Genomic DNA, 14375 nt, shown 5'->3' with positions numbered 1-14375 from the left:
GATCCACACCCAGGAGTTCACTAACAACAGTCTGCTGGGGAGAAGGCAGCAAAGAGCACAACAGGCGAATGTGGGTGGGATGGAGGTGATAGATCAGAGGGGAGGGTGGGGGAAGATAGCAAAAAGTACAATTGGTGAATGGGGGTGGGGATGGAGGTGATGGGTCAGAGGGGAGGGTGGAGATGATAGGTGGGAAGGGAAATTGGCAGGTAGGACAGGTCATGAGGACAGTGCTGAGCTGGAAGGTTGGAACTGAGGTAAGGTGGGGGGAGGGGAAATGAGGAAACTGGTGAAGTCCACACTGATGCCCTGGGGTTGAAGTGTTCCGAGGCAGAAGATGAGGTGTTCTTCCTCCAGGCATCGGTTGGTGAGGGAGCAGCGGTGGAGGAAGCCCAGGACCTGCATGTCCTCGGCAGAGTGGGAGGGGAGTTGAAATGTTGGGCCACGGGGTGGTGGGTTTGATTGGTGTGGGTGTCCGAAGATGTTCCCTGAAGCGCTGAGTCAAGTAGGTTCTTCAGAACATTTCCCAGGGAGAATCATTTCAAACCTGAAATGTTAACTCTTTCTATCTCAACAGATGCTGCCAGATCTGCTGAGTTTCTCCAGCACTTTCTGTTTTAATTTCAGATTTATATATCCACAGTGGTTTGCCTTTACTGTGGTATTTGTTCAACCTGTCTTTGGAGAGGTAGTGGTCAAGATCACAAGGGAATACAACTGTTCTATCAACATGTCAGTTCACTATACAAGTAGACGCAGTGCAGAATGTGTAAACTTATACTAAAGTCATTAATGCTTAATCTACTTACAGGAGTGATGAATGCCTTTGAACTAAATCACACGTTTATAACAGAAGCCAAATTTGTACATGACAGAAATCCACAAATGTAAACTGCAATTTTGAGAAATAATTTCAAATCCAACATTTCTGAGCCATTATTTGTGTGGATTATACTGTACACTTCTTTGAATCAGAGCTTTTGCCAATTTTACAATATGCACATTGTAAACTTAGATTCAACAATTCCTGAGAAGAATTGTAACAGGTAAAGTCCAATTGCTAAAACCAAGAGAGTAGATTTCTGCAAAACTTTGTGCCATTTATTTCCGCATTTGAGTATTCCATTGCAACAACACTATATAACTCTTTGAACAGGGTGCAAACTACAAGAGAAAACTATCAACTTGCTTTTGAACAGAAAGACATTTTGAGCATAGTGAAAGAAGAAACATACTGTCGAAGCTTTTTGCCTTGCATTCATTAGGATCGACACAAGAATATTAATTGTTATTCCATTTACAATTTGATACTGCATGAGTTGAGGTGGGGGGGGGGGAGGGGAAATTGAATAAACAAATCAGTTCTGAGTTTTAAAATTATTCATTCACAACAGTTTGGTGTCACTGACGAGACAAGCACTTTTTGCTAGATTGCCTACATTTAACAGTTCAGAGTCACAAGTAGGCCAGACCAGTTAAGGATGGCAGTTTCCTCCACTAAAACACATTAATGAATCAGATGGGTTTTTTTAATCTCCCCAATAATGGTTTTGCGGTCATCATTAGACTTGTAATGCCAGATTTGTTTTTTAAGAAACCAAACTCCACCATCTGCTATGTAGAATTTGAACCCAGTTCCCCAAACACTGAGTCTTTAGATTAATAGCTTAGTGACAATACCACTGGGTGACTACCTTCACTTATCGTAGAAAATAAAGGAGCTATTGGCCCCATGCTTTTGGTTAATTCAAAAAAGACATCATGTCTGGGCAAGTTATTTTTGCTGACAGAAGGCAGGTTATTGTGTAAGAATATATGAAGTTTCTAGCAAGCAGGAGTCGGCTATAGTTTTCAATTGGTTGTTTGTATAATTCTTAGCATGCTCAGGATTGAGCCAGACATTCTGAGTTCAAGACTACTCCACATCCTGATGGAAGGTGTGTTCTTAACTTGGCCAAGCAGGTTGAATATCAACCTTGATCAAATCCTTTCAATATATACCAACAGTATGTGCTAAGATCAGGGAAGATATCCTGTCAACCAAGTGACAGTAGGAACATTGGAACCTCTGCTACTCACAACTTGGCACATTTATTATCACAGCAATATTTATTATATTTAATAAATAATAAATGTATATAATATCTAATAAATATTTAATAAATATTTATTATCACAGCAATGCAGACTCCTCAGGGGCTGTTTGGTTTAGTTGGCAGGACAGCCAGTGTAGATCAGATTGGTGTCAACAGTCCAGAGTCTGATCCCCATTGCAGCTGAGGTTTGTAACCTGTCTCTTTGCCCTAGGACAAAAACTATAGCACTCTGGTTTGCACCTGCCTTTGGGCAGAGAACTGTAGAAGCCATCATCCCATTTACAGGTGGAAAACTCCTATTACAAATCTGATTTGATATGTTGGATTACGCCAGAAGTTTTACAGTTAACGAGTTCGTTCGAGGTGGGAAGCACACCCATTATTCTTAAATGATACAATCTTATTGAATGCAAAATAGACTTGGATTTCCCTATCATCTTTCACAACTTCAGAATGGTCCAAAGTGTTTTAGAAAGCAGCTACAGAAGTGTTTATCACTGTTAAATATAGGAAACAGGGCTATTGATTTTTACAGTGCAAAATTCCAGAAACGTAAGATTAGTAATGACCAAGTAATCTGTAATCTATTTTGCTTGAATAGTAAAAATATTAGGCCAGCACACTGTGAAGATCGCCATTACTCCCCTTTAGACTGTCACCATGGAATCTTTTGCATCTACATGACAGTGCATGTAGGGACTTGGTTTAATATCTCTTTCAAAGAAACAGCAACTGAAGTAGTTAGCATTTAGCACTGGCTTTAGAGCAGAAATATTGAACAGTGTATATCTGGAAACTAAATATGTAACAGATTTAGAAATATAATGTTGTAATATAACATCTGAAATTTTCTTGTTAGTCAAAGGCAGATTTCTTCAAATATTATTTTATATTGAAGACTATCTTTGTATTTTATCTTTGTGACTATAAAAATTCAAATTGGTGGTTGGTGGCTCTGAGACATTTGCTATTTATGATAGCTGTGAATGTGGGTTTAAGGTCACGTTACACTGATTGATGTCCACCAGCTCTCAAGCAGCAACACAGCTGCAAAACAAACTTTCAACAACTGCTCCACTAAGGAACAAGGGAGTCTCCTGTCTATATTGTGGCAAGTGAAATGTGTTGGGATTATAAAGTAATACAGCACAGTGAACTTTTTCATAAGCCAGGGCTGTGCATTGTGTAGCTTTGCAACCCAACCTCTTCTGTCACAGGGTATATATGTATATTATGTTACTGTACCTCCATGGTGTTTATGCCGTTGTCTGATTTCAGACTAAACATGACCACAAGCCCAGACTTTGTTGCTATCTTTAGATCCTCTTACATAATAGCCATCAGTGACACTCCTCCATTGTGACAGTCTCACCATCTATAGTGCCCTTTTATATCAAAGATCAAAGACAGCATATCATTGAAGAGCCAATGTTCCCATTAAGTTACTCACAAGTTATGACTTCACTTGGAATTAGTGGAACTAAACATGATTTCTTCCTTTTTTTGAATCAGACTCTAAGCCTCCAACTGATACTTGTCCATAACAGTGCCAAAAAGTTGAGTAAACGTAATTGACATACAGAGCTCTCAAGTCACTGCATGAGCACTGTCCCTCTTCATAAATCATCGAATCATAGAGATATACAGCACAGAAATAGACCCTTTGGTCCAACTTGTCCATGCCGACCAGATATTCTAAATAAATTTAGTCTCACTTGCCAGCACTTGGCCCACATGCTTCTAAATCCTTCCTATTCAGATACTCATCTAGATACCTTTTAAATGTTGTAACTGTACCAGCCACCACTTCTGGCAGCTCATTCTATAAACACAACACACTCTTCGTGAAAAAAGTTGCTCTTTAGATCCTTTTTAAATCTTTCCCCTCTCATCTTAAACCTATGCCCTCTAGTTTTGAACTCCCGCATCCTGGGGAAAAGACTTTGTCTATTTACCCTATCCATGCCCCTCATGATTTTATAAACCTCTATAAGGTCACCCTTAGCTTCCGACGCTCCAGGGAAAATAGCCCCAGCTTGTTCAGCCTCTCCCTATAGCTCAAATTCTCTAACTCTTGCAACATCCTTGTAAATCTTTTCTGAACCCTTTCAAGTTTCATAACATCCTTCTTATAGCAGGGAGACCAGAGTGGGGGAGTGAGAGGAAAAAAAACATTTTTTAACCCATTGTAACTTAGGTAGAAATTCAGCAAGTGAAGGAAAAAAAATCTGACCATCTACTAATCGCCAAGACATTGCCAGTTTAACCACAGAATTTGTGAAGAACAGAAGATCTTGTGTAATGAACAAATGTAAAATCAAATAGATTTTGGAAGTTTTTTTTAGAATGTACAGAAATAATGACAACTGTTCTGAAGTGTTGCCAGTTTCAACCATTCCATTGCACCTGCTGTCTTTAATAATCATTTTCATGCATTTTAATTTAAAGAAAACACTAGGACTAATGATCCATTCTAAAGAAGTGAATAATTCAAGTTAATTTTATCAGAATTAATATTCATGCCTTTCAACTCTCTTTCCATTTTAAGCTCACTTTGTGTGCTTTTCAGAACTTATAAAGATTGTCACAAATGAAAGACGTTTCTTACATTCTTGGCAGAGTCTGAATGCGAATTACTTTCGAAAACTCTCAATAAAGCTTGGAGTGCAGCTTGTTTTTGAAAAGAAAATTGTTGTGCATTGAATAAACACAGTATGTCTAGTCTGGCTGTCAACTAGAAAAAGCTTTGCGTTCACCTGACTCACTTAGCTGAGCTCTACAGTAGAGACTAATTTTCCAGGAAAGTTTGTTAGTGATGCCACGATGGGACATGCAAGAGGTGGGACTGAGGATGCAGAGAAGAGAACAGGTCCCCAAGTCTGATTTGCTAAATCTGATTTTGATATTTCTATTTCTCATGTAATTATTGTTTACTGGCTCTGAAATGCAATAAAAAAAACTCACCAAGCCCTTTGGATCTAATATTTGAAACCACAGAACCAAGGCAATTTATTTATCATGTTATATTCTTTGATGACTTAAATGAGCATAAGTTCAAAACACCATCACAAAAGTGTAGAAACAAAAGAAAATTTCAGTCTGTTCAACATCATTGATTGTTCTGCAAAAGCTGAAGGGCAGATTTGTGCACAGAATTTAATAAATATATCAATTAAACTGGCACAAAAATCAAGATAGGAGTCATATATCCATTAATGAACTTTCTCAATTCATAAATTCTACCATCATTTTCAAATTAAGGAAGACACTGCATATATATGAAAGTAAAATCCTAGTAAAGAAAACAGAGCTTTAGGTGCTTAAGTTGGTCTGAGGCTGAATTTAAAATAGACAACATCACAGAACAGCATATGACCAACGGGCTAATGCTTTTAAGTAGCTCACGATGTTCTACATAAACATTATAGATATGAGATTATCAACCACAGCTCCTTCTTTTGTGGTAGCAAGATCAAACTTTATTTTTTCAAAATTTTTTAGCCATACATGTCATGTCTAGTCAATGATGTGACTCGTCTGCACGTGATACCTGTAATTTAGAACATTCTAATTTTTTTGCTGTTTGTTTAGGTAATTTATATATTATCCAAGAGATTCTGGTCTCATGATGCATGAACAAATATTTAAGTAGAAATGACGTGTATTTTTGGTTGCCATTTATCACAAATAGAACATGCAGAAACTCACTGAGAGCACTAACACACTCTAAATAAATCTACTGGCCACTTTTAGTTTTGAGGATTCCAGACTCCCTTCAGGCTGCCAATTTGAGTGTGACCACAACTGCCGTGCATGCCCACCGGCCGTTAATAATGCCTCCTTTGTCCTGCTGTCACATGAACAGTCTAGCACTCTGATTATCTTCACTTCAGGCTCATTGTGTGAAGCAAGCTTTCACATCAACCAATTCGACTGAGCTTGCTATAGCAGGATCACTATGACTAAAATGTTTTCGCCCTGTGGCATTCAAGAGCTTAGCAAAGAATTTTACAGTTTCAGAATCTCTGAATACTGTTTATGTTATTTTTTTAATTTCATCATACCAATCTATCCCTGATCAGTTTAAAAATGTTACTTTGCACATTTAAGTATTTGTTGGCTAATGCAATTTTTATTGTGTAATGGGATTGGCTCCAAATCATGATAGCTTGTAAATTTTAAAAGTTACAGAAGTAGGATTTACTATATACACAAAACAACAACATTTTGATTAAATGCCAGTACAGCATGCCAAATTGAATAATCTAATAGAGGAGTAGTTTATTGCTGAGCACTTGCTTGTCAAGTATTAACTAATTTTGTGTATTAAATAATGACTGAAAAAAAGCTTTTTCCTTGCAGTTTTGCAAAAACATTAATTTCAAGAAATTACTTTTTGGTAGAGTGTTATTTGTAGTTTGCAAATGCAATTAGTACGATCAAATGTAAGCAATGACTGACGTATTGTACAAATTATTTGTGAGGGTTTTATGTATAATAGTTAGTCTCAAAAGAAAAATTAAAAAGCTGGCAATCAACTATAACCAATTACTTTATATTTAAAATCGTATTAAGCAGCAATTAAGCTGTCACAGTTTGTATGAACGGAGAGCAGTTTCTGGGGTGCAATACTTGTTCTAACTAACATGAACATCTAAGCCAAGTAGGAAGACATCCTTTTAGTACTATAATCTGATGAGAAACTGGCTCCAAATCTATTCAGTTTGTCAGTGTTTAATGGGCATTTTATAAACTTAAATAGAGTCTTATTGATATAATGACAAAACGAGGGCTCAATCTGCCTCTCAGGTGGACATAAAAGATCCCAGGGCACAGTTTTGAAGTACAGCAGGTGGTTTCTCTCTAGTGTCTTGGCTAAATTTATCCTTCAATCAGCATTACTGAACGAGAGTATCTGGTCATAATCACATTGCCATCTGAGGGATCTTGCTGTGTGTAAATTTACTGCTGTGCTTGCTATGGTAGAACAATGACTACACTTCCAAAAGTATATCATTGGCTGTAAATTGCATTGGGATGTCCTGACATCACAAAAGATGCTAAAGAAAACTTCCTTTTCTCCTGATGACACAGTGGGCATTTATCAGTAGAACATGTGGGTTAGTTAGCTTGGTCGGTTAGGTGGCCACACAATGGTCCAGAAGAGATTTAACTGTATGGAATCAATTCCTTTACTGGCTGTGGTAGGTCATGGAGGCCTAACTTGATAATTTGCTTCATGCTTGTTACAGAGTGGTGTCTCTCTGCTTAATCAATTGGCTCTCTAACAGGGTGAGATGGCTATATTCCCTTGTGGATAAGCTGACGACCTTATTTGGATTCAGTCTAGCTGGACAAGGTTAGGCCTGCTATCTAAACATAAAAATAGGTTCAAAAACAACTAACTTTGCAGAGCATACCTATGCCTAAAATACAATTTTAACTCATGCAATTTTCAGGCGTTTTTGGTCACTAACTGAAGCCAGGGCTCAAGGTTCTTGTGGCACAGTGGTAGAATCGCTACCTTTAGGCAAGAAAGTCTCAGGAGATGCGATTAAATGTAATAACAAATCAGATCACTATCACTTTATATAAGCTAAGCAAAGAAAAATAAGAAAAACTTATATTTTTCTACTGCCTTTTACAACCTCATAACATCCCAAAGTCCTTTCCAGTCAATTAAATAATTTTTGAATGCTAATTGATCCTGTAATGTAACCAATCTGATCATGGCTAGCTTCCACAATCAGCATTGAGAGTAATGAATGTATAATCTGTTTTTGTGAGGTTTTTTGGGGAGGGATAAATATTGGCCAGAACACTGGGAGAAGTCTTCTTCAAATTCCTCTTCAAATTGTTGTGATGGCTGCTTTTATCTTGCTTGAGGAGGAAGATGGGACCTCAGTTTGACATCTCAGCAGAAAGGTAGCACTTTTACCATTGCAGCATTCAATGAATACTACACCTGGATTCTACATTCAAGAGCCTAGAATGGGACTTGAACTCCCAGCCTACTAAATCTGGTGAGACTGATACCGACCAAGCCATGGCTGACACACACAATAAGGGAACTAATGCCTGTTATATAGCCCCTTCTCTGAAAACCTGTTTGTGCCATATGCACTTCCCTCAGTTGCTCAAGTTCTTGTTTGCAGCCTTTAAAGGGATTTTAAACTAACTGCGAGCTCCAAAGCATTGTCCCAATTCCTACCTATTCATGATCTGTTCTATACCCGACACTCATGCTCATCACCCCAAATGATGCCCTCTCCCCAATCTACATCATTGTGAAAATCATAACTAGAATTATTCAGCAGGTTCTGAATTTTGATTAATGCTTGTAGTTCACTGTAATTATACAGTGCAGATCAATTAATTCTGCACTTCTAAGCTAATCACTTTTCTGTGAGCAATTCATTTCCATCTGAGTGCACCGACAACTTTAGTAAATTAAATGCACGAAATGTTACAAAGCACTTCACAGGAGCACTAACAAACAGAATTCAACATATTAGGACATATTGGGATAAGTACCAAGGAAATATGTTTCACAAGCATCTTAAAAGAGGAATTTGAGTTCAAACAATGGAGAGGTTCCGGGAGCAAATTCCAAAGATAGCACCTTAAGACACAAAATATAATTTGCTAACTTGAGAACAAGACTGAGCAATGGTAAAAGTTCAGAATTGAACAAACCAAATGGGTAAAAAGAATTTGACATTTGACTCAGAATACAGTCATTTCCAGAATATTAAAAGAACATAAATATGAATTGTGCAGATTGTATTACTAGTATCGTAACAACCAGTGGCACTGGACTGACAACCAGCCACGAATAAATTAGACTTCCACATATATTGTCAAAATTTAGATTGTGTCTTCGTTTTAATAAATATGTTGACAAAATAATATGAGTAATCAGATTATTGATATGCTCCAGCAAGGCCTACAATTATACTAGAAGCTCAATCTCTGCAGAAACTTAATGATCAAAGTCAGTCAATTTGAGGAGTCACCTTATGTTGTTCCCCATTCACTAATTCCACCCAACCCTCCATTGCAACCTTAATGCTTTCCCTTACTGTTAACTCCAATTCCAACACTTAACCCAAACCTACCACAATCTCCAACACAATTCCAAGCCCCTATTAACTAATGGAGAAAGAGAGGACTGCAGATGCTGGAGATCAGAGTCGAGAGTGTGGTGCCGGAAAAGCACAGCAGGTCAGGCAGCATCCAAGCAGCAGGAGAATCGAGGGTTCAGGCAAAAGCCCTTCATCAGAATTGAGGCTTGTGAGCAAAGGGGGTGGAGAGATAAATGGGAGGGGTGTGGAGCTGGGGAGAAGGTAGCTGAGAGTGCAATAGGTAGATTAAGATGGGGGTAATGGTGATAGGTTGAAGAGGAAGGTAGAGTGGATAGGTGGGAAGGAAGATGGACAGTTAGGACAGGTCTTGAGGGCAGTGCTGAGTTGTGAGGCTAGATCTGGGATAAGGTGGAAGAGAGGGGAAATGAGGAAACTGGTGAAATCCACATGGATGCTGTGTGGTTGGAGGGTCCCAAGGCGGAAAATGAGGTGTTCTTCCTCCAGGCATTGGATGGTTAAGGGAATGGCAATGGAGGAGGCCCAGGACCTGCATGTCCTTGGCGGAGTGGGAGGGGGAACTGATGTGTTCGGCCACGGGGCAGTGGGTTTGGTTGGTGCTGGTGCCACGGAGATGTTCTCTGAAGTGTTCTACAAGTCGGTGTCCTATCTCCCCAACATAGAGGAGACCGTAACAGGGACAACGGATGCATTAAATAACATATGTGGAAGTGAAGGTAAAACTTTGATGGATGTAGAAGATTCCTTTGGGGTCTCCAACCCGACTCCCAGCTCCAGCCCTACACTAGATCCTAGCTCCCAGTCCTGCTGTGTTTTCAACATCCCCCCAGACCTCCCCCTCAGGATAAATGATCAGTCCTCAGTAAAGGCCTCGCCTTCATCCCCCTCTACTCCCAGATCAACAAATTCAACACACATAAAACACTTCTTCTGTCGCCTCCACCTGCAGGCTTACTTTTCCACCAAGACTCCCACCCACCCTCCGAGGACCCCTTCTCCTGCCTCCAACACCCCTCATCCATCTGGATACCCCGTGCTGGTCTGTTACCAGCCCTCAATCACTTTATTTCAAATTGCTGCTGGGACATTGACTGCCTCAACCTGTCCACCTCTCTCACCCACTCCAACCTCTTATCCTCGCAATGCACAGCCCTCCACTCCATCCGCTCCAACCCCAACCTCACCATCAAACCGGGGGGGGGGGGGGGGGCGCAGTCGTAGTTTGGTGCACTGACTTCTACAATGCTGAAGCCAGGCACCAACTCACAGACACCTCCTCCTACTGCCCCATCGACCACTACCTCACTTCCCATCGCCAAACCATCATCTCCCAGACCGTACATAACCTCATCACCTCAGGGAAACTCCCACCCACAGCTTCCAAAATCATAGTTCAGGAAACCCACACTGCCCGATTCTACCTCCTACCCAAGATTCACAAACCTGACTGCCCTGGCCGATCTATCGTCTCGGCCTGCTCCTGCCCCAGCAAACTCATCTCCACATACCTTGATACTGCCCTATCTCCCCTGGTCCAGGAAATCCCCACATACACTCAAGACACCACCCACACCCTCCACTTCCTCCAAGACTTTTGTTTCCCTGGTCCCCAACACCTCATCTTCAACATGGACATCCAGTCCCCATACACCTGCATCCGCCATGACGAGGGCCTCCAAGCCCTCCATTTCGTCCACTCCCAGGTCCCTTCCCTTCATTTGTTTGGCTGAACTGGTCCTGTCAATAATTTCACCTTTGAAGCATCCCATTTCCTCCAGACGAAAGGGGTAGCCATGGGCACCCGCATGAGCCCCAGCTCTGTCTGTCTTTGTCAATTATGTGGAACTTCTACAGTTACACTGACACCATTCCCCACCTATTCCTCCTCTGCCTTGATGACTGTATTGGTGCCACCTCGTGCTCCTGATGAACAGTTCATCAACTTCAGCAACACATTCCACCCTGACCTCAAGTTCACCAGGACCATCTCGGACACCTTCCTCCCCTTCCTGGACCTCTCTCTCTCTATTAATGGTGACTGACTCAATACAGACATCTTCTACAAACCCACCGACTCCTGCAGCTACCTGGACTACACCTCCTCCCACCCTGCCTCCTGTAAAAAACACTATCCCTTATTCCCAATTCCTCTGCACCTGCCACATCAGCTCCCAGGAGGAGCAAATCCACCATAGAACACACTAGATGGCTTTCTTCTTCAAAGACCACAATTCCCCCTACCACATAGTCGGTGCTGCCCTCCAGCGCATCTCATCCACTTCCCGCACTTCTGCCCTCAAACCCCACCCCTTCAACCACAACAAGGACAGAACACCACCACCACCCCCCAGTCCTCACCTTCCACTCTACCAACCTCCATATACATCACATCATCCTCTGCCATTTCTGCCACCTACAATTGGAACCTACTACCAGAAATATATTTCCCTCCTCACCCCAATAAAGACCATTCCCTCTGTGACTCTCAACAGGTCCACACCCCCTAACAACCCACTGCCCCCTCCCAGCATGTTCCCCACCACCACAGGAATTGCAAAACCTGCGCCCACACCTCCTCCCTCACCTCTGTCCAAGGCTCCAAAGGAGCCTTCCACACCCATCAGAGTTTTACCTGCACTTCCACATATGTCATTTACAGTATCCGTTGCTCCTGTTGTGGTCCCCTCTACGTGGCCGAACACTTCAACTCTCCCTTCCACTCCAAGGACATGCAGGTCCTGGGCCTCTTCCATTGCCAAACCCTAACCACCCGACACCTGGAGGAAGACCGCCTCATCTTCTGCCTTGGTACCTTCCAACCTCATGGGATTAATGTGGATTTTACCAGTTTCCTCATTTCCCCTCCCTCCACCTTATCCCATATTCAACCTTCCAACTCAGCACTGCCCTCATGACCTGTCCTACGTGTGCATCTTCCTTCCCACCTATCACTCCACCCTCCTCTCTGACCTATCACCATTACCCATACTTGCAACTCAGTTACCTTCTCCTCAGCCCCACCCCCCTCCCATTTGTCTCTCCACCCCCTTGGCTCACAAGCCCCTATTAACAAATGTCTAGTTTCCTACTCCACTTTCCACCAACAGTTCCAATGCTGACTTCAACCCCAAAACCTTACCCCAATCACTACAGCAACCCAATCCTACTCCCTGTGCCAACACGTAATCTCTTCCCACTCCACCAATCCCAATCCCTTAGCTCAATCTCAATCCTTAACTCCCCAATGTCCTAACCTCTACTCAAACCCAACACTCAACCACAAAGCCAACCCCAATCCAATTTTCACCCTTAGCACGAAAGTAAAGCATAACAGAACTGGAACTGTGAACGAATCATGTTTACTGAGATCATTATTCTGTAAGGATAACAAATCACACGCATTGTAAGGCCAGTTGCAGGGCTGGAGGCTGCTCACCAGTTTGTTTTTAGATGGAAATACAAAACTTTTCATACTCATTATCGTACAGGTCAGTGACCTATTCCAGCCCAAGATAACAATCACACAACGCCAGATTATAATCCAACAGGTTTATTTGAAAGTCCAACATAGGCACCTCCACATCATCTCCTAGCCAAAGTGCAGTGGGGCAAGACCACTGTCTGAGGTCCATCCTCCGAAGTTAAATTGGGGTCCGTTCAGTTATTGGACTCTCCTGGTGCCTGAAATGCAGGTAAATATCGTTTTGTTCAAGTAAGAGATGCCTTTGGCTTGTCTGGATAGAGTCAAACTCCAACGTTTGTTTCATTTATATAGTACTACACAGTGATTATTTATTTTTAAAAGATCTTTTTTATACATATATAAAGTTTATTTTGAAACAATGGTGATCCATCCTCGAACTTTGAATGTGAGGGCTCACTCGCCCGATCCAACCCCATTGCAAACTCTCCTGGTGAGATCGCGCGTGCACTGGAACACCCGTGCACGCGCATGGCAAGTTTCCTTTTCGGTACCTGACTGTCTCAAACTTTTGCAATGGGGAGCAGGCTTTATTTATTGTCAGTAACTTACTTGTAATTCACACTGATTCCAATGCTTTCTTAACTGCAACCAACGCACCCAGTCCCTAATCTTTTACACAAACTTTAAGATCTCGCATAGAAGTGATTAAGTTTACAATATGAAAGAGGTAACAAAGAGCCTAGTTGCATGCAAATGTTTTTGAATCGTAAATTCTAAAAGCTTTCCACCTGACCTAACAAGAAAAAAACGTTTTCCTACAGTTTATTCCAATTGTCGCCTGTGAAAAATACAGTTTCCAACCTGTTATATTGAATCATTTGATGTTATAAACATTAAACCCTTAACTCCAGATGTTCCTTCAGTTTGCACTTGGTTTTGTTATGCTTTCCCATGTGTTTACACTTTGCAAATCTTTGCCCCCTGACGGTAAAACATTCTTCCGACTAAGACTTTACACGTACAAACAAAACCAAAGCCGATTCATGGAAATTACACGTTGGCGTCTTTAAACAAAAGAGGACAGCATTGCACATCCATTGAACAGCAGCGCAAAGAAAAAAATTGTTGAAAAGCTTACCTCAACATGGGCAGTTTACTGTGCAATTCCCGAGGGTATATTTTTCCTCCCTCTCTGTAACTCAGTTAGTTCAAGACAATTAAATCATTTTCTTCTGCACCGCAGCGTCCAGATGCAGAGTCAACGAGATAAAATTGGTCACAAGGTTGTCTTGCTTTGGAGTAGGGGCCCCGTTCATCTATGTAAGTTCTTTTCTCCTTCTCCTCCTCCCAACTAAGACAGTGTCTTGCACTTTTGATTTGAAGTGTCCTTGTGTTTTGAGTGAAAACTTTGCGCTGCTCTGACAGTCCGGGACTTGCCTCCTGCGGCTCGCCAGCGCCAGATTTACGCCAGTGGCCAGCGCCGGATGTACGCCAGTGGCATCGCTTCTCCTTCAGAAAGCCGGGTTGCCAAAATGTCATCGAGCAGAACCCCACAATAAAAGTGATCCTCTTCTCAAGGGGACCCTAAAATAATGTTGTTGAGTAGCATCCAGCTTGACCCCCAAATCACAAGCAATACCGCGGATGTTAGAGGTAAACACAATAGCAACGAACAAACTGGTCTTACTGGAGCTGTGCTCTGGGGAATACAAAGCAAGTCGATGCAGTATAATATTGTCATTCGCAAATTTT

General features: G+C 41.5%; 1 protein-coding gene across 1 annotated transcript in view; it reads right to left on the bottom strand.

Moving 5' to 3' along the window:
- Nucleotides 1-14041, bottom strand: part of megf10 (multiple EGF-like-domains 10) — a 190112-nt gene extending 176071 nt beyond the window's left edge. The window contains exon 1 of the mRNA XM_087995653.1: nt 13762-14041. The gene's annotated coding sequence lies outside the window, so the exon portion shown is untranslated. The remainder of the gene's footprint in view (nt 1-13761) is intronic.
- Between the last annotated feature and the right edge of the window lie 334 nt (nt 14042-14375).

This window comes from Chiloscyllium plagiosum, unplaced genomic scaffold (assembly GCF_037043375.1).
Source record: "Chiloscyllium plagiosum isolate Xiang-an unplaced genomic scaffold, Cpla_swu_hap1 HiC_scaffold_2, whole genome shotgun sequence".
NCBI lineage: Eukaryota > Metazoa > Chordata > Chondrichthyes > Orectolobiformes > Hemiscylliidae > Chiloscyllium > Chiloscyllium plagiosum.
Note: the sequence above shows the minus strand (reverse complement) of the source record. Positions and strands in the feature narration are given on the sequence as shown.